The sequence below is a fragment of the Phyllobates terribilis genome, unplaced genomic scaffold (assembly GCF_046119375.1).
Source record: "Phyllobates terribilis strain yellow unplaced genomic scaffold, ASM4611937v1 Scaffold_5__5_contigs__length_657084704, whole genome shotgun sequence".
Taxonomy (NCBI): Eukaryota; Metazoa; Chordata; class Amphibia; order Anura; family Dendrobatidae; genus Phyllobates; species Phyllobates terribilis.
In genome coordinates this window covers 517416297-517435618 of record NW_027362765.1, presented here as the reverse complement: position 1 = coordinate 517435618, position 19322 = coordinate 517416297, and positions in this window count along the sequence as shown.

The window sequence follows — 19322 nt, the reverse complement described above, 5'->3', positions numbered from 1 at the left end:
CTCACAAAATTAGAATATAACCAAAAAGATCATTTATTTCAGTTAAATACAAAAAGTGAAACTCGTATATTATATAGAGTCATTACAAACAGAATGATCTATTTCAAGTGTTTATTTCTGTTAATGTCGATGATTATGGCTTACAGCCAATGAAAACACAAAAGTCATTATCTCAGTAAATTAGAATACTTTATAATACCAGCTTGAAAAATGTTTTTAAAATCTGAAATGTTGGTCTACTGAAATGTATGTTCAGTAAATGCACTCAATACTTGGTCGGGGCTCCTTTTGCATCAATTACTGCATCAATGCGGTGTGGCATGGAGGTGATCAGCCTGTGGCACTGCTGAGGTGTTATGGAAGCCCAGGTTGCTTTGACAGCAGCCTTCAGCTCGTCTGCATTGTTGGGTCTGGTGTCTCTCATCTTCCTCTTGATAATACCCCATAGATTCTCTATGGGGTTAAGGTCAGGGGCGTTTGCTGGCCAATCAAGCACAGTGATACTGTTGGTTTTAAACCAGGTATTGGTACTTTTGGCTGTATGGACAGGTGCCAAGTCCTGCTGGAGAATAAAATTTCCATCTCCTGGCGGTCTCTAGAGGGCCAAAAAAATGTCCAAATCGACAGGAACAGTGCTCAAATGACATGGGAACAGCAAAGGGAAGACGCCTGGAAGCATTTCTGACTCCCAGGTCAATGCTGTCAACAACATTGTAAGAGGTATTACACCATTTTTACGGACTCACAATAAAACATACAAAAACTAAACCAAAATGGATTTTCCTTGGAAATATGTTAAAGAACATCCTTTCCAGGGTAATGACTTGTATATAAGGCAAAATAAATACACAAAAACAAAAATGTTCCTCCACGCCTTGGGCTATGTTCACATGTAGCGGTTTTGATGCGTTTTTGACTTGCTTTCAACCAAGACAAATGCATTCACTGGGAAATGTCATTTTAACATTTTACAACCTTATCTGGCCATGTGGTGTGTGACACATCAGACACATCCTGTTTCATTTATGATTGAGGGACTCAAAGTCACAAAGCCTATTTTTATAGGGCCATCAGGCGGCTATGCTTTGTTGTTCCCATTATTAATGAGTGGGTCTCCTATACTGTTATTTCGTATGCAGTGACTGCAAGGGCTGCCAAAAATTTGGACACAACCCAAATACCCCTTTGAAGAGACATAGAGGAGGGTCTCAGTAAAAAAAATATGTTCCCATTATAAAGGAGCGGGTCCTCTATAGTGGTAATGCCCATGCTGTGACTGCAAGGACTGCCAAAATTTGGGAAAACCCCACTAACAATTTACAGACACAGAGTTGGGCCACAGTAACGACATGTTCCCATTAGAAAGGAGAGGGTCACGTTACTGGCGATACTGGACTGGAGGTCAGTGGCCATAGCAGGTATCTACAGGTGACCTGACCGTGGGAAGACTTCTGGAGATGCAGTATATGGCGGTGGTAGTTCACTATGTCGGCAGATGCAGGGGCCCGCCCGAGCAAGGGCCGGCCGGGATCACACACAAGCACCAGGTTCGTTTAGGCAATCGAAGTTCGAGGTAGGAACAGCAGAGTTTTCACAAGAAGCAGGAAGGCGCCAGCGGAACACCTTCCAAATCAGGAGCTCAGATAATGCTTCACTCAGTTAGACTGAGCACCACAATATACTCAGCAACAGGAAGCTGCACAGGGCCAGGTATATACAGTACAGACCAAAAGTTTGGACACACCTTCTCATTTAAAGATTTTTCTGTATTTTCATGACTATGAAAATTGTACATTCACACTGAAGGCATCAAAACTATGAATTAACACATGTGGAATTATATACTTAACAAAAAAGTGTGAAACAACTGAAAATATTTCTGATATTCTAGGTTCTTCAAAGTAGCCACCTTTTGCTTTGATGACTGCTTTGCACACTCTTGGCATTCTCTTGATGAGCTTCAAGAGGTAGTCACCGGAAATGGTTTTCACTTCACAGGTGTGCCCTGTCAGGTTTAATAAGTGGGATTTCTTGCCTTATAAATGGGGTTGGGACCATCAGTTGTGTTGTGCAGAAGTCTGGTGGATACACAGCTGATAGTCCTACTGAATAGACTGTTAGAATTTGTATTATGGCAATAAAAAAGCAGCTAAGTAAAGAAAAACGAGTGGCCATCATTAAGAAATGAAGGTCAGTCAGTCTGAAAAACTGGGCAAACTTTGAAAGTGTCCCCATGTGCAGTTGCAAAAACCATCAAGCGCTACAAAGAAACTGGCTAACATGAGGACCGCCCCAGGAAAGGAAGACCAAGAGTCACCTCTGCTTCTGAGGATAAGTTTATCCGAGTCACCAGCCTCAGAAATCGCAGGTTAACAGCAACTCAGATTAGAGGCCAGGTCAATGCCACACAGAGTTCTAGCAGCAGACACATCTCTACAACAACTGTTAAGAGGAGACTTTGTGCAGCAGGCCTTCATGGTAAAACAGCTGCTAGGAAACCACTGCTAAGGACAGGCAACAAGCAAAAGAGACTTGTTTGGGCTAAAGAACACAAGGAATGGACATTAGACCAGTGGAAATCTGTGCTTTGGTCTGATGAGTCCAAATTTGAGATCTTTTGTTCCAATCACTGTGTCTTTGCACGACGCAGAAAAAGTGAACGGATGGACTCCTACCTGCCTGGTTCCCACCGTGAAGCATGGAGGAGGAGGTGTGATGGTGTGGGGGTGCTTTGCTGGTGACACTGTTGGGGATTTATTTAAAATTGAAGGCATACTGAACCAGCATGGCTACCACAGCATCTCATGCTATTCCATCCGGTTTGCGTTTAGTTGGACCATCATTTATTTTTCAACAGGACAATGACCCCAAACACACCTCCAGGCTGTGTAAGGGTTATTTGACCAAGAAGGAGAGTGATGGGGTGCTGCGCCAGATGACCTGGCCTTCACAGTCACCAGGCCTGATCCCAATCGAGATGGTTGGGGTGAGCTGGACCGCAGAGTGAAGGCAAAAGGGCCAACAAGTGCTAAGCATCTCTGGGAACTCCTTCAAGATTGTTGGAAGACCATTTCCGGTGACTAACTCTTGAAGCTCATCAAGAGAATGCTAAGAGTGTGCAAAGCAATCATCAAAGCAAAAGGTGGCTACTTTGAAGAACCTAGAATATAAGACATATTTTCAGTTGTTTCACACTTTTTTGTTAAGTATATGATTCCACATGTGTTAATTCATAGTTTTGATACCTTTAGTGTGAATGTACAATTTTCATAGTCATGAAAATACAGAAAAATCTTTAAATGAGAAGGTGTGTCCAAACTTTTGGTCTGTACTGTATAGCAGGTCCAATCAATCTCAATCAGGGCGGGAACAATCAGCAGGGCAGGTGATGATCTCTATCCCAGACGAAGTTCATATGGTTTCAGGCAGGAGTTACACAAGTTCCGAATAGCTCCACAGCAAAGGAACAGACTGGCAAGCAATGGGTCACAGGTTCAAATCCTGACAATACTCCCCTCTTAATGGCGTCCTCTGGACGCAATTTGCCCAGGCTTTGCAGGATACCGCTGATGAAATAGTCTAATCAAACGGGGAGCATTGACGTTGCTTACTGGTTCCCATGAATTTTCTTCCGTGTCATAGCCCTGCCATTTGATTAAATATTGTAACAATTTCTGTGTATTCGGGAATCCAAGATCTTTTCCACCACAATCTTACTAATTTTGTATGGTCCCACAAACTTTTGTCCTAATTTAGGAGAAGGAATCTTCAATTTCAAATTCTTAGTGGATAACCACACTCGATCTCCAATCCTAAATGTGGGAGTGGGTCTACGATACTTTTTTTATATTTCTCCTGAGCTTCCTTTAATGTGTCTTTCAGAACATTCAGATTTTGCTGTAGAAGAGAGATTCTTTCTGCGACTGCTGGTATTAATGGTGCCACAGGTTTCTTGGGAAGGATGTTTGGGTGATATCCAAGATTTGCAAAAAATGGCGTCTGTTTCGTAGAGGCATTCTGTGAATTGTTATATGAAAATTCCGCAAATGGCAGCAGATCTACCCAGTCGTCTTGCAGATGGCAAATATAACAACGAAGATACTGCTCCAGCGTCTGATTCGTACGTTCTGTCTGACCGTTAGATTGCAGATGGTAAGCGGTTGACAATCGTACCTTGATATCTAGCGCTGAGCATAGGCTGCGCCAAAATTTAGATGTAAATTGCACACCTCGATCTGAGATGACTTCATCCGGCACTCCGTGGAGGCGAAAAACATTGCAAATTATCAGATCAGCTGTATCTTTTGCTGAAGGCAGACCTGAACACGGGATGAAATGCGCTGCTTTCGTAAGTCGATCCACTACTACCAGAATGGATGTTTTTCCCTTGGAATCTGGTAGGTCTACTATAAAGTCCATTTAAATCGATCCCCATGGTCATGTTGGGATGGCGAGAGGCTGCAATAGTCCCATAGGGGATGCACGTGGAGTCTTATATCTGGCACAGATGTCACAGGAATTAACGTACTTCTTCACGTCTTCTTGAAAGTTCGGCCACCAAAAGAAATGTGACAAAAACTCCTGCGTTTTCTGTACCCCTTTGTGCCCTGCAACTTTAGAATCGTGCACTAGTTGTAGAACTTTTAACCGAGCTGCTTCTGGCACATATAGTCGTTGACCATCGGTCCATACTTGATTTTTAAAAAACAGATTCACGTCCTCTGATGGACGTGATAGAAACGAGTCTGTTTCGTATGCTGCTTTCAAATCTTCCAGCAAATCTCCATCATGTATTACTCCCAAGATCTTAGTATCTGCCACAATGGGTTTGGGTGTTGTTACGAGGTTAGCCTCACTTGAAAATATTCGGGATAATGCGTCTGCTTTCTTGTTACGGGAGCCTGGTCGGTAAGAAATTACAAAATTGAATTAATTCAAAAACAGACTCCAACGGGTCTGCCGGGGAGAGAGGCATTTTGCAGACCTGATAAACTCTAGATTGCGATGATCGGTCAACACCAGAATTTGTTGTGCAACCCCTGGAGATGATGTCTCCACTCTTTGAATGCTGATATGATGGCGAGCAATTCTTTATTTCCCACGTCATAGTTCTTTTCGGCTAAAGACAAACGTTGTGAGAAAAATGCGCATGGATGCAGCAACTTCTTTTCCCCTGTCCTCTGAGAGAGGATAGCACTGACCGCACAGTCTGAAGCATCCACCTCGACGATAAAAGCCAATTCAGGGTCAGGATGGCGTAATATGGGAGCCGTCGTGAATTTCATTTTTAAACGAGAGAATGCTTCTTGCGCTTGGGGGGTCCAGATGAATTTTGCTCCTTTTTTTGTTAGTTGCGTGATGGGTGCCACGATTTCTGAAAAATTCTTGATAAAACGTCTGTAAAAGTTGGCAAACCCCACAAAACGCTGAACTTCTTTCACATTTTTAGGGATAGGCCACTCGGTGATAGCTTGCGTTTTCTTAGCATCCATCCATAATCCTTGAGGTGAAATGACGTATCCCAAGAACTGAATCTCTTCTTGATGGAATTCACATTTTTCTAATTTAATATATAACGAATTCTCCCTTAACCGTTGTAGCACTCGTCTTACGTGCGTCTGATGTTCCTCCACAGAGTTTGAAAAGATCAGGATGTCATCTAGATAAACGACCATGAACTGGTCCAACAGGTCTTGGAAAATATCATTTGCCAGATGCTGGAAAGTAACTGGAGCATTGCAAAGTCCGAAGGGCATCACTAGACTCTCAAAGTGTCTGTATCGGGTACGAAAAGCTGTCTTCCATTCATCCCCAGGTTTTATACGTACTAAATTATATGCCCCACGTAAATCTAACTTACTGAAGATCTTCGCACTTTGTACTTTTTCTAGGAGTTCTGGGATCAACGATAGGGGATAAAGATTTTTGACCGTGACTTTATTAAGCTCCCTATAATCCACTACTGGCCGTAGTACTCCATCCTTCTTTTTAACGAAGAGTATAGGGGCTCCAGCGGGCGAGGACGATATACGGATGAATTTTTTGCTTAGGTTTTCATCAATAAATTCTTTGAGAGCCTTCAGTTCAGCACCCGCTAGAGGGTAGATGGTTCCAAACGGTATAGCCGCCACCGGGAGTAGCGCTTTTTGGCAGTCGTACGGTCGATGTGGGGGAAGTGTATCCACTCCCTTCTTGTCACAGACATCTAAGAAATCTTCATACACCGCTGGTAGCTGAGGCAATTCTGGATTCTGAGCTGCATCTAATGTGGACTCACTTGGAACCTCCACCTGAACTTCCTTTTCGGGGAAACTGATCTTTTTCATCTCCCAATCGATGATAGGGTTTTGCTTCTGCAACCAGGGCAGACCTAAAATGATGGGAAAATGTGGAGAATAAATAATTAGAAATGTCAACATCTCGCGATGCTGCGGCTCAATATAGATTTCCAAAAGTCCTGTCTCATGATCCACTGGCCCCGAATTCAGTGGAGATCCATCTACCGTCTCCATCACAATAGGTGAACGTCTTTTCTGCACATCTATGCCATGTTTTTGAGCAAATGCAGAATCCATGATAGTCCCACTGGCCCCAGAGTCGATCATGGCTGATGCGGTGATCCACTGGGAGTTAACCTTCAGTTTGATAGTTACAAAATAATGGGATTCTCGGCTCTCCTTCCTGGTATGTGGAGCTATGGATGATATGGACTGGATCTCATCTTTAGCGTAATCAGTCTCTGAGATGAAAGACTCCTCGTTGGAAGAATCAGGATCCATTATGACCGCCACCATTTTCCTTGAACGGTTTGTGGGACGACTTGGACAGTTAATAAGAAAATGTCCTGCTTCCCCGCAGTAAAAACATAGATTCTCTTTAAATCTCTGCTCTCTTCATTCTGCACTCGCTCGTCTCTGGATCGCATCCACTTGCATTGGCTCTAGTTCTGTATCTCGGAAATTCCGGCTAGGCACTTCTTTAGTGACCGATGGCAGGGAGGAGTTATAAGAGTTAGTTGAAAGATTCATGGAGGTCCACTTCTCTTGTCATCGTTCAGACAGACGGGTGTAAACCCTTATGCAATGCTTGATGAAATCATCCAGATCCGAAGGGGTCTCTCCACGGGCAAGTTCGTCCTTTACTGCACTAGAAAGTCCTCTTTTAAAGAAATTTACCTTTGCTGCATTATTCCATTCAGTGTCGACGGCCCACCTCCTATACTCCATAGCATACTCTGCGACGGGACGTTTGCCTAGTCGTAATGCCAGCAACGTTGATTCAGCTGTAGCTGCACGATTTGGATCATCAAACATCTGCTGCATCGCTCGAATAAACTCATTCAAATTGTCTAAACGTGCGTCCCAAGTCTCAATCAGAGGATTAGCCCAAGCGATTGCTTTGTGGGTTAACAGCATAATGATGCATAACACCTTTGACCTATCGGTCGGGAACTGATTAGCATGTGTATCGAAGAACAGGTAGCATTGATTAAAAAATCCACGAAATTTATCTCAATCACCGCCAAAACGAAAAGGTGGTAGCTTGGGGGGCATGGCAGACGCCGAGACGGAAGCTTGTCCTTCTAGCTGTGTAATTCGAGCAGTCAGCACTTGTACCGCATTCTGCAGATCTTGGATAGCTTGTTGGTGATTCTGGACATTATGATCGTTTTGTACAATAAATGCGTCCACCCGTGATTTTCCATTCATCTGTTCGGCGTGCAGACTGGATATTGCACCCTGCAGTTTTCTGACACATTTCTCCATAGTTTCTGCCCCAGCGGCCTCCATTTTTGGGAGGCTGAGTATTCTGTCACGTTACTGGCGATACTGGACTGGAGCAGGTATGTACAGGTGACCTGACCGTGGGAAGACTTCTGGAGATGCAGTATATGGCGGTGGTAGTTCACTATGTCGGCAGATGCAGGGGCCCGCCCGAGCAAGGGCCGGCCGGGATCACACACAAGCACCAGGTTCATTTAGGCAATTGAAGTTCGAGGTAGGAACAGCAGAGTTTTCACAAGAAGCAGGAAGGCGCCAGCAGAATACCTTCCAAATCAGGAGCTCAGATAATGCTTCACTCAGTTAGACTGAGCACCACAATATACTCAGCAACAGGAAGCTGCACAGGGCCAGGTATATATAGCAGGTCCAATCAATCTCAATCAGGGCGGGAACAATCAAGCAGGGCAGGTGATGATCTCTATCCCAGACGAAGTTCATATGGTTTCAGGCAGGAGTTACACAAGTTCCGAATAGCTCCACAGCAAAGGAACAGACTGGCAAGCAATGGGTCACAGGTTCAAATCCTGACAGAGAGGGTCTCCCATACTGTTTGCCTATGCAGCGAAACAACGGCTGCCAAAAATTTGGAGGAACTCCAATGCCCCTTGAAATAGACGTTGATCTGGTAAATATGGTGGTGGAGGATGAGGATGCAGAGAAGGAGGAGGACAAGAACAAATAGACAAAGTCAGGAAGAGTATACCCATGTCTGAGTGTGAAGACAGAGGTGCATGGGAATAGAGTTAGACCTCCCAAAAAAGACACTGTATTTGAGTTTAAGTTACACTGCTATCATTTGGTGGTGTTGAGAAGTCAGGCCCAATCCAGCCCTTGTTCATTATTAAAAGAGTCAGCCTGTCAGCATTTTCAGTTGACAGGCGGATGCGCCTATCGGTTATAATTCCACCGGCGGCACTAAAAACTCGCTCTGACAAAACAAAAGCGGCAGAGCAGGCCAGGACCTCAAGAGCGTAGAGAGCCAGTTCATGCCACGTGTCCAGATTGGATACCCATTAATTATAAGGCACAGAGGACGTTGGTACAGTTGGCAATGTACTCCCTCAGCATCTTCCGCAACTTTTCCCTCCTTGGGAGAGTACCTCGTGCATCAGGGCTTGTGCGATGGGAGGGTCTGAGAAAACTGTCCCTGACCTTTGACAGTGTTCCTGCCTCTGCTGGATTGCATTTGTGTCTCTCTCGCCTGTACTCTTTGGTAGTCCAACGAACTGTGACCTCTGTCGCCAGCGTTTTCAGATAGGAATTTTTTTAGCAATTCCGCAGCAAGGGCCTTCTTGTACTGCCCCATTTTATTAGGCCTGTCCTGCGCGGGAATAAGAGACAGAAAGTTCTCCTTGCAGCATGGGTCTAGAAGTGTCACCAAACAGTAATGACTGTCACCCAAAATTTGGACAACACGAGGGTCACAGGAAAGGCAGCGTAACAAACTCAGCCATATCTTGCCTCTTTGCAGTCTGGCACACTTCCAAGTCCTCACCTAGAGGATGACTGACCATGCTCTCCTCATCATCCTCCTCCTCCCTGTCCTCAGGCCATCAAAGCTAAACAGACGTTATGACAGTTGTGCAGATAGTACCGTCTATAGCGCAGGAAACTAGCTCCTGTCCTTCCTCCCCCTCCTCCTCATTGTCACCCAATCCACGTTAGGATGAGATGAGGCTGGGCTGTGTGGAATCACCCTGTATGGTTCCTTGCTCCATCGCATCGTGCTCCGCCTGCAATGCATCCTCTTTAATTGCGAGCAGAGAGCGTTTCAGAAGACAGAAGCGGGATGGTGATGCTAATTATAGCGTCATCTCCCCTCACCATCTTGGTGGAGTCATCAAAGTTTTGGAGGATGGTACATATGTCTGACATCCATGTCCACGCCTGAGGTCTTATGTGTGGAGTCTGAGCTGAATACCGACGGCCTTGTTGATGCTGGTAGTCAACAACTGCCCTCTTCTGCTCACAAATCCTTCCCAACATCTGCAATGTAGAATTCCAATGCGTGGGGACATTGCAGATCAGTCGGTGAGCTAGAAGCTGCAAACCCTGCTGAAGGGCGGCGGAAGCTGTAACTGACTTTCTAAAATGGGCACAGGTGGCGTACTTTGACAAACAGATCCAACAGATCCGGGTAGGTTTTGAGAAACCGCTGAACCATGAGGTTAAGCACATGGGCCAGGCATGGTACGTGTGTGAGCTCGCCTCGCCTCAGAGCCGCCACCAGGTTCCGGCCATTGCCACACACGACCATGCCGGGCTGTAGGTTCAGTGGTGTCAGCCACAGATCTGCCTGCTCTTTCAGAGCTGTCCATAACTCTTCAGCGTTGTGTGGTTTGTCACCTAAGCATATTAGCTTCAACACAGCCTGTTGCCGCTTGGCCAAGGCAGTGCTGCAGTGCTTCCAGCTTGCGACTGATGTGGTCATTTCGGAGATGGAGGCTGAAGAGGAGAAGGAAGAGGAGGTGCAGGAGCTGTAGAATGTGGGGGCAACCCTGATTGACCCAGGGCCCGCAATCCTCGGCGTCAGGAGGACGTGTTCCGTCCCAAGGTCCGACTGGGTCCCGGCTTCCACTATATTAACCCAGTGTGCCGTCAGCGAGATGTACCGTCCCAGCCCACAAGCACTTGTCAACGTGTCCGTGGTTAGGTGGACTTTCCCAGTAACTGCATTGATTAGGGCATGTCTAATGCTGTGGGGCATTGGCTGGGTATTTGCACTTGTGTTCCAAGGACTGGGGTAGGGACAACTGAGCGCTGCGCTGGGACAAGGACGTGCTTGCTGATGGTGCTAGTTGAGAGTGTGCAATGACAGGTGCAGGGCGGGAGGCATCTTGGCATGCACCATGGACAGGGGATTGGTGTGCACGCACAACAGCGGAACAAGCAGTGGTGTCACCCGCAGACACTGTTGCTGGGCCCTGGGGTTTGGCCCACTTAGTCGGGTGCTTTGCTGCCATGTGCCTGGTCATGCTGGTGGTGGTCAGGCTGGTAGTTTTGCTACCGCTTCTGATGCTGGCCTTGTTAGGTGGTGCAAATGGCCTTTTTTGGGGTTATCTGCAGAGTCTTTAAAAAACAATCAGACTCGGGAAGACCTAACAGTTGTACTGGCAACTTCTGTCGTGTTGGCTTTACGAGGAACGCTTTCCCGCCTTGTCTCGGCGGCTACCAGACTGCTTCTTCCTGCCTGTTGTGGTGCTATGCCTCCCTCCCCCTGTGTGCTGCCTGTCCTCGCTCTGTATGTCCCCCTGCCAGCTTGGGTCAGTTACTATATCATCCACCACCTTGTCTTCCACTCCCGCACCCTGGTCCTCCTCCTGACTTCTTTCTGGCAATTGTGTAGTATCATCATCAATCATCATCCTCATCATCAACCTCTTGCGACAGTAATTGCTCTTTCCCACCATCGCCTTCATGTGATCATGCCTGCTCCAATATTTGGGCATCGCTACACGCGTTCTTCTCTTGACTTGCTTGAAGCTGGCCGGACGAGAGGCCCGAATCTACAAATGGAAAAGTGAACAGCGCTTCTGAGTGTCCAAGTTTGGGATCAGTTGTCTCCGGGCGCTGAGCATGGTGGGAGAAAGGAGGATCAGGGTGAGGAATATGTGGTCCAGACTCACGGCTACTGAGACTTGACCGTGTGGAAGACAGGGCGGTGGTGGTGGCGGCAAAGTGACTGGAAGCATTATCTGCTATCCAACCAATAACCTTTTGACACTGCTCTGTGTTCAATAGTGGTGTTCTGCGGTCCCCTAGTAATTGGGACAGGAAGGTCGAGCGACAAGATGTGGGTGTTTGTTGTGGCACAATTTCAGCTTGCCCACGGCCTCTGTATGCACCATCACCATCACGTCCACTTCCCCGTCCCTTGCCATGCACCTTGCCCATTTTTAATGGAGGACAATATTTTCCACGTTCGCGAGAAATGGCTGATTTTGGAACGCAGTTATAAGTGATACGTCTGACAGAGAACCACGATTTTAAATAGCAGACCTGTAATTTACTAATATTATTCTACACAGAGACCTAGTGTGAATAACTTGACCGACGCATTGCAACAGAATGTAAATGGAAGAAATGTCTGATTTTGGAAAAGTCTTATAGGTGATATGTATGACAGAACCATGGTTATAAATAGCAGGCCTGTAATTTACTAATACTATTCTTCACAGACATCTAGTGTGAATAGCTTGACTGACACACTGCAACAGAATGGAACAGGAGGCCAATATTTTCCACGTTCAGTTCAAATTTCTGGATTTTTATCGCTGAAATATGGAACAGATCTGGCTTTATTCTGCAGTGAGAACAAGCAAATGGAGCAGAAAAATGGTGTACTCTGGATTGCTTTTTAAGCAAATAACCAGGATTAAGATAAAAAAAATTTTTGCCCTGGGCCCTGATATCTGGGGCTATGTCTACAAATATCTAATTATTACAGCAGCAGCAGACAGGACGGTCAATGAACCTTCTTGTGCTGTATCATACACTGCAGTCTGCCACATACACTGCCTGCCACTGATTATATGCAGCTGGATTAGTCCTCAGAAGGACCGTTAGTTCAGTTGGAGATATATATGTTTTGTAATACCTATACTAACTATAAAGAAGAAAATCTCTTCTTGACGCAGCAGCACCTCTCCCTGCTCTGCCTGATTCCGGGGTAGACTGTGACGAGCATAGCGGCACCAGGTCTTATATTGACCTGATTACGCTGTGTGGCCAGCCAGTCACTGTAATGCCCACAAACAACATGGCAGGCAATCCATGCATGTTCATTGGCTCTTTAAAGAGCGCCAAACATGCAGGGAGGGGACCCGAGTTCCCGCCTGAGCAACCGGTAAATACTGGTCGAGCACCGTGATGCTCGTTCGAGTACCGACATGTTCGCTCATCACTAATAACAGAAGAAAAAAAAAAAAAAGGGGATGAAATTCTATTGACTAATGGGATTTATCAGGTCTCATATGTGAACAGAGTTCTGATACGGCCACCTGCATTGATCTGTTTTGTAAACTTGTGTCCTAAGGCTTACAAGTCTCTTACTTTTCACATGCCCAAAAAGGTCCTACAAAACAGATTACCGCAGCTCTTTAAGAGGGAATCTGTCAGCAGATTTTGCCAAATAATCTGAGAACAGCATTATGTAGGGGCAGAGACCCTGATTCCAGGGATGTGTCACTTACTGTGCGGTGTTTTACTGTTTCAATACAATGTGTTTTATCAGCAGGAGATGATCACTGCATGACAACTGGCCTTGTGCATTTTAGTACAACCCCAGCACTGATTAGCAGATCTGCCACTAAACAATGTACACAGAAAGCTGTGATATGGGCAGGTTTGCAGTAGAGATGCCAGTAGAGTGAGTTCATCAAAGCATTTGTAATCATGCAAACTATGTTGTAAGTGAGAACAGAGCCTTTAAACAGAGGTTATATAATAACTAGCTATTGAGCCCGTTCTACACCCGGGTGGTGAGCATTTTTATTGGCATATGGTCTCCCATGCTGGTATGTGCTTCCCCCATCCTGGTATTTGTGTTCCCCAATCCTGGTATTTGTGCTCCCCAATCCTGCTCCCCCATCCTGTTATGTGCTGCCCTCATCCCTATTCTGGTATGCATGGCATGCCTCATCCCTATCCTGGTATGCATGGCCCCTCATCCGAATCCTGGTATGCGTGGCCCCCCAATCCTGGTATGCGTGGTACCCCTCATCCCCCAATCCTGGTATGCGTGGTACCCCCAATCTCCAATTCTGGTATGCGTGGTACCACTCATCCCCCAATCCTGGTAAGCATGGTACCACTCATCCCCCCAATCCTGGAATGCATGGTACCACTCACCCCCCCAATCCTGGTATGCATGGTACCACTCACCCCCCCAATCCTGGTATGCATGGTACCACTCACCCCCCCAATCCTGGTATGCATGGCACCACTCACCCCCCCAATCCTGGTATGCATGGCACCACTCACCCCCCCAATCCTGGTATGCATGGCACCACTCATCCCCCCAATCCTGGTATGCATGGTACCACTCATCCCCCCAATCCTGGTATGCATGGTACCACTCATCCCCCCCAATCCTGGTATGTATGGTACCACTCATCCCCCCAATCCTGCTATGCATGGTACTCCTCTGTACACATACAAAAAATATAGTCACCTTTCTTCCCTGAGCTCCTGCGCTGCTGTGTCCTGTTCTGCTGGAGTCCGGGGGAAGAGTGCGGCGCCGGAGCACCGCGGCGTCCGGCGCCATTTTGCTGAAGACACACTGCAAATGTGTCTTCAGTAAAATGGTGCTGGAGAGCGCTATGAATATGCGCCGTTCCAACGCCTTCACTCCACCCCCGGTCTCCGGCCAGAAGAGAGGCGCCGCGGCAACCCTCCTCCCAGTCAGGTAAGTATGTAAGTATGGTGCCGGAGATCGTGGTATGTGTTCAGTGTCTACGCATACCGCGATCTCCAGCGCCATACACTCCTCTTACCTGTAACGGCTCCATGCGTTCTTCTGTCTGGAGCCAGACTGCGCGTTGCGCATGCGCAGTCTATAGAGGCTTCAGACAGAGGGACGCTTGGCCAGTTATATTATAGATCTTCATAGTGTATGCTATGGGGGCTTGTCTAGAGAACAGAGGGTATAAAGGATGCATGAAGTACACCAGTTAATTAGCAGTAAGATATCATGTACAACGGATATAAAAAGTCTACAGGCAACTATTAAAATGGCAGGTTTTTGTCATGTAAAAAATATTCCAAGAAGAATCTTTTCCAATTTTGTTTCCGACCAATGTCACCCATAATCTGTAGTAAGCCAAAGAGAAAAAAAGAAATGATATGGTTACATAAATGTGAACACCCTCTTATAATTGGGGATGTGGTGGTGTTCTGAAGAGGAGAAAGAGCCAAACACATTTAATCTCATATTACATAGTGGTCAGTACACGACAGCCATCATTTACAGCGATTCTGATAACCCTATATAAAGTTTAGCCAATTTAGTAAGATTTTCCTGATATTTTCTTAGGCTGGTTTCACACGTCTGTATATTTCCAGGACCGTAAAAAAGGTACTGGAGATATCCGTGTCCCGCCCGTGTGTGTCATACGTGTGGCAACTGTGTGCCACATCAGGATCACAAGTACCAGCACTTAGGAATCAGCACTACAGTTAGCGCTGCTTCCAAGCGCTCGATGCTGAACACTGCCCTCATCATTGTTCCCTGCCGGTACTGCGATCAGCACCAGCAGGGACAATGATGGAGGGTAGTAGTGTCTGCTCCTGCAGTGTCCACCTGTAAAAATAAGAATAAAATAAAAAAGTCCTTATTCTCACCTGTCCCAAGTGTCCAACCTCTGTAATGCATGCAACTGATGGCAGAGGAGCTGGGGAGAATGAGCCGCTGCAGCCAGCGGGGCCACGAGCCCCGCTCAGTGAGTGACTGGACACCACTCGCTGCAGCGGCTCATTCTCTCCGGCTCCTCTGCTGATTGGTCGCATGGATTACAGCTGCGCCGTGCATCTGCAAAAAAACGGACATGTCAGATTGTTGAGCATATGGACACATGGTCTGTGGAAACACACTGACATGACATAGATTTGAATTGGTCTGCGTGTGTCAGTGTCTCTAGTACGTGTGGAAACTGTGACTACATGTACTGGAAACACGGACGTGAGAAAAAGCCCTTAGTTGCATTTTACAGCAAAAGCCATCGTCCATAAACAGCTTAGAATACAGCAAAGGGATCTCATTGTTGAAAGTTACCAGAAGGGTACAAAAATATCAAAGACATTAGATATACCATGGAGCACAGTAAAGACTCAAGAAGTGGCTTAAAGAGAACCTGTCACCAGAAATATCGCTATCTACCCGCAGATATGTGGCCACAATACACAGCCAGTGTCAGTCGGGGCCGGGGGTGCGGTTACAGTGGCCACTCTGCATTCTCAGAGCGGTGAGTTGAACCTGCAGCGCCCACATGACTGAATTCTGAATTCTGTAAAGTTAATTTTCTTCCTGCTGCATTCAGCTGCGTGCAGGCGCCAGGCAGCATGATAACGCTGTTAACCTGCAGATTAACAGCGTCATTTCTAATGACAGGTTCCCTGTAAGTTTGCAACGAGTGACATTACCTAGAAATGGACATCTCACAAAAATTGAGAAAAAAATAAAGAAATTGGTCTGGGAAGCTGCCAGGAGGCCTACAAGCAACATGAAAGGAGCTGCAAGAATTTATGACACGTACTGATTGTGTCCTGCATGTGACAACAATCTCGTGTATTATTTGTTTGTCTGGCCTGTGGAGTGGGGTGGCAAGATTAAGAAGTCTTTTCTTACAAAGAAAAACATAAGAGCCCAGCTATGTTTTGCCAAAACCTATATGAAGTCTGCCAAAAGCATGTGGGAAAACATGTTATGGTCTAATGAGACCAAGAATGAACTCTTTGGCCATAATTCCAAAATGTATATTTGGTGCAAAGCCAACACTGCACAACACCAATAGAACACCATACCCATAGTGAAACATGATGGAGGCAGCATTATGCTTTGGGAATAATTTTCGGCAGCTGGTACTGGGGCTTTGTCAAGGTGGAGGAGAAATATTAACAGTTCCAAACATTAGTCGATTCTGCAATAAAACCCTCAGGCCCAAGAATTCCTCCAAATCAACAGAAGAATGGTTTTGTCAAAAGAAGATTAAAGTTTTGGAATGGCCCAGCCAGAGCCCAAACCTGAATTCAGTTGATAATCTGTGGGACGAGCTGAAGAGGGCACTGTACACATGAGGTATTCTCACAATCTGACAGATTTGGAGTGCTACTTCAAGGAAAAGTGGGCAAAGATTGCCAATTCCAGATGTGCCATGCTGACAGACCCTTACCCAAAAAGACTAAATGCTGTCATAAATTGAAAGAAAACTTCAATAAAGTATTAGTTTATGAATGCGCATATTTATATATTATTTTAGTTCTTTATTTTTCTCTTCCCACCTAAAAAGATTTCAGCTTATTTTTCAAATAACGTGTACCCAGCATGCGGGTCTGATAGCAGCTCCCTAGGGGTATGAGTTTTGAGCAGGTTTTTAATTCGGTTCACTCTAAAAACCAACTAGGGGGGAAAAATGCATGAAAGACTCTTCTGAATTATTTATATGGTAAGAACATTTTGCTTTACCTCTGTTCAGTCTTTTGAGCGTCTCCCCACCCTTAAAGTTTTAAAAACCGCTAGGTGGGAAAAAAAAGTGCATGTCACTTCGGTGAAGCAGCTCCTGATTGAATCCACTCCGAAATAGGCAAGGTCCAACCAAAAGGCAACACTCTTAAAAAAACGCTTCAGGAAAAAAAAAAAATAAAAAAAATAAATAAAAATCCATCCTCCCAAAAGCCGAGGGGGTTCCTTCAACAACAACTCTGCTTTTGACTTGTTAAAAAAAAAAAAAAACAACCTGTGTGCACATACCGTTAGGCCACGTGCACACAATTTGGTGATTTTTTACCTCAGTATTTGTAAGCCAAAACAAGCAGTGGAACAGTCAGGAAAAGTATAAAGAAACACGTCACCACTTCTGTATTTATCACATATATCGCCGTACGCATCAGCAAATCTCACAACTGCCAATGGCGCTCTGGAGAAAGCTTCTAAGGCTGTGTTCACACTGTGTCTCTGCAGGGTCTGGCTATTCTGATATGAGGAGTTCAGAGGAAAAAAAACAACACACACACAAGCTGAACTCATGTGAATGTGCCCCTTTGTTCAGAAAGAGAGAAATGTAATCTGCTACATAGTCTGCAGTAACACATGGGGTTAGAGGGGGGTGGGCGACTCTAGAACCCTCCTGCCCGACTCCCTGTGGATCGTTTCTGCTAACCAGTGATCATGATGTCACCTGTCACCTGTACGCACAGTGATCCTGTAACATGGGGCTATTCATTTATACAGATCCCCAGGTGGGAACATGTCCGGTCCTGAAGGGTGGGGGGTGAATGGATCAATAGCCCCTCATAGCAAAGGAGGAAGGAGTGGAGTAGCTCACTCTTCTTGGCTACTAAGATAAATCAACCTTAACTATGAGAATATTCTAAATACCATTATTATAATAGCTGCTCTTTTGGGGACCATAGATATATAATGAAATATTCAATGAGAGCCAGCTTGCGTCGACCTCGCTAGAGAGCAGTCGTGACCTACCTCAGCACGTGAGTCAGCAGGTCACTCACCGGTGGGGATACCCACGAGAGGTAACAGTTGGCACAGAATGTTTGGGGTAGCCTGGGTGAGCTTTAACAGCACTATCGCCCCCCTATTCTTTACCCATCAATATTTTACTCGCCCTTCTACCCAGGGTGAACAACCCGAACACAGGGTCCAAGGGAACAGTATATAGGAGAAAATGAACAAAATTGGTAATAAATATAATACCTTTATTGAACACTAAGTAGAAAGTGGTACTACATACAAGGAAAAAAAGGAAAAGTACGTGCGCAGCATAGATCATGCAATCAATATATTAAGACATATTGTTACACAGGATTATGGCGAAGTGCGTTTCGGACCACCGTCCTTCGTCAGGACTGTGGACCGAAACATGCGTCGGGGTGTGTGTTGCGCAGTGGTTTATCATTACACAGGTATATAACCGTACATTCAGAGCTATCATTTGGTATTTACCTGCCCCTTGCCTTCCTCACCATGGTTCCATTTTACCCTAGTTATGTTAGCCTCAGCATATGCATATTTGGTATGTTGTGATATACAGAATATAGGGTCATATTTGGGGACGCTTAACGTACCATTACCACTGTTGGATATATGTATATGACATTATTTGGTTATATGCTTGTGCTGTTGGGAGAGTTACATATAGGTCATTTCTATACCCACCCCCCAACACCTTTGTTGCTGAGGTTTCCTCCCTCCTTTTCATAAGCATTTGGCATACTGGGCCTAGGTGTTTCTATATATTTCACCCTTGTATATATGGGATATCAGACTTGGACGATATTGGTGGTGTGGGATATCTCTTAGATATGACATAATTGTTCAATGAAAGTTTGTCTTCCTGTGTAACAACAATATGTCTTAATATATTGATTGCATGATCTATGCTTTATTTATTACCAATTTTGTTCATTTTCTTCTACATCCTGTTCCCTTGGACCTTGTGTTCGGGTTGTTCTCTCTTTTTTGTATGCATCCTTACCGAATGGTCTGCCATTCTATGGTCCTTGTGCTGACTTCCATACAATGGATTTCATGACAGAGACTGGACTCTCATCAATTCTGTTGTATAGTTTTCCAGTGGTCGTTCTCTCTCTTCTACCCAGGGTGAATAGACCGGCACATTACCCCAACCTCCCGGCTATTATCTCAGGGGAGATCGAGCCCCCCACCCCGTACTCCCCTCCAAAACCTTTCCAGCAACTAACCCGAATTTGCTTCCAAGCCACGCCTCTCCTTTGTGACATCAGAAAGATAGACAGACGGTCGGACCTTTAAGCATCGGACTCCAACAACGCCAACCCTAGAACGGA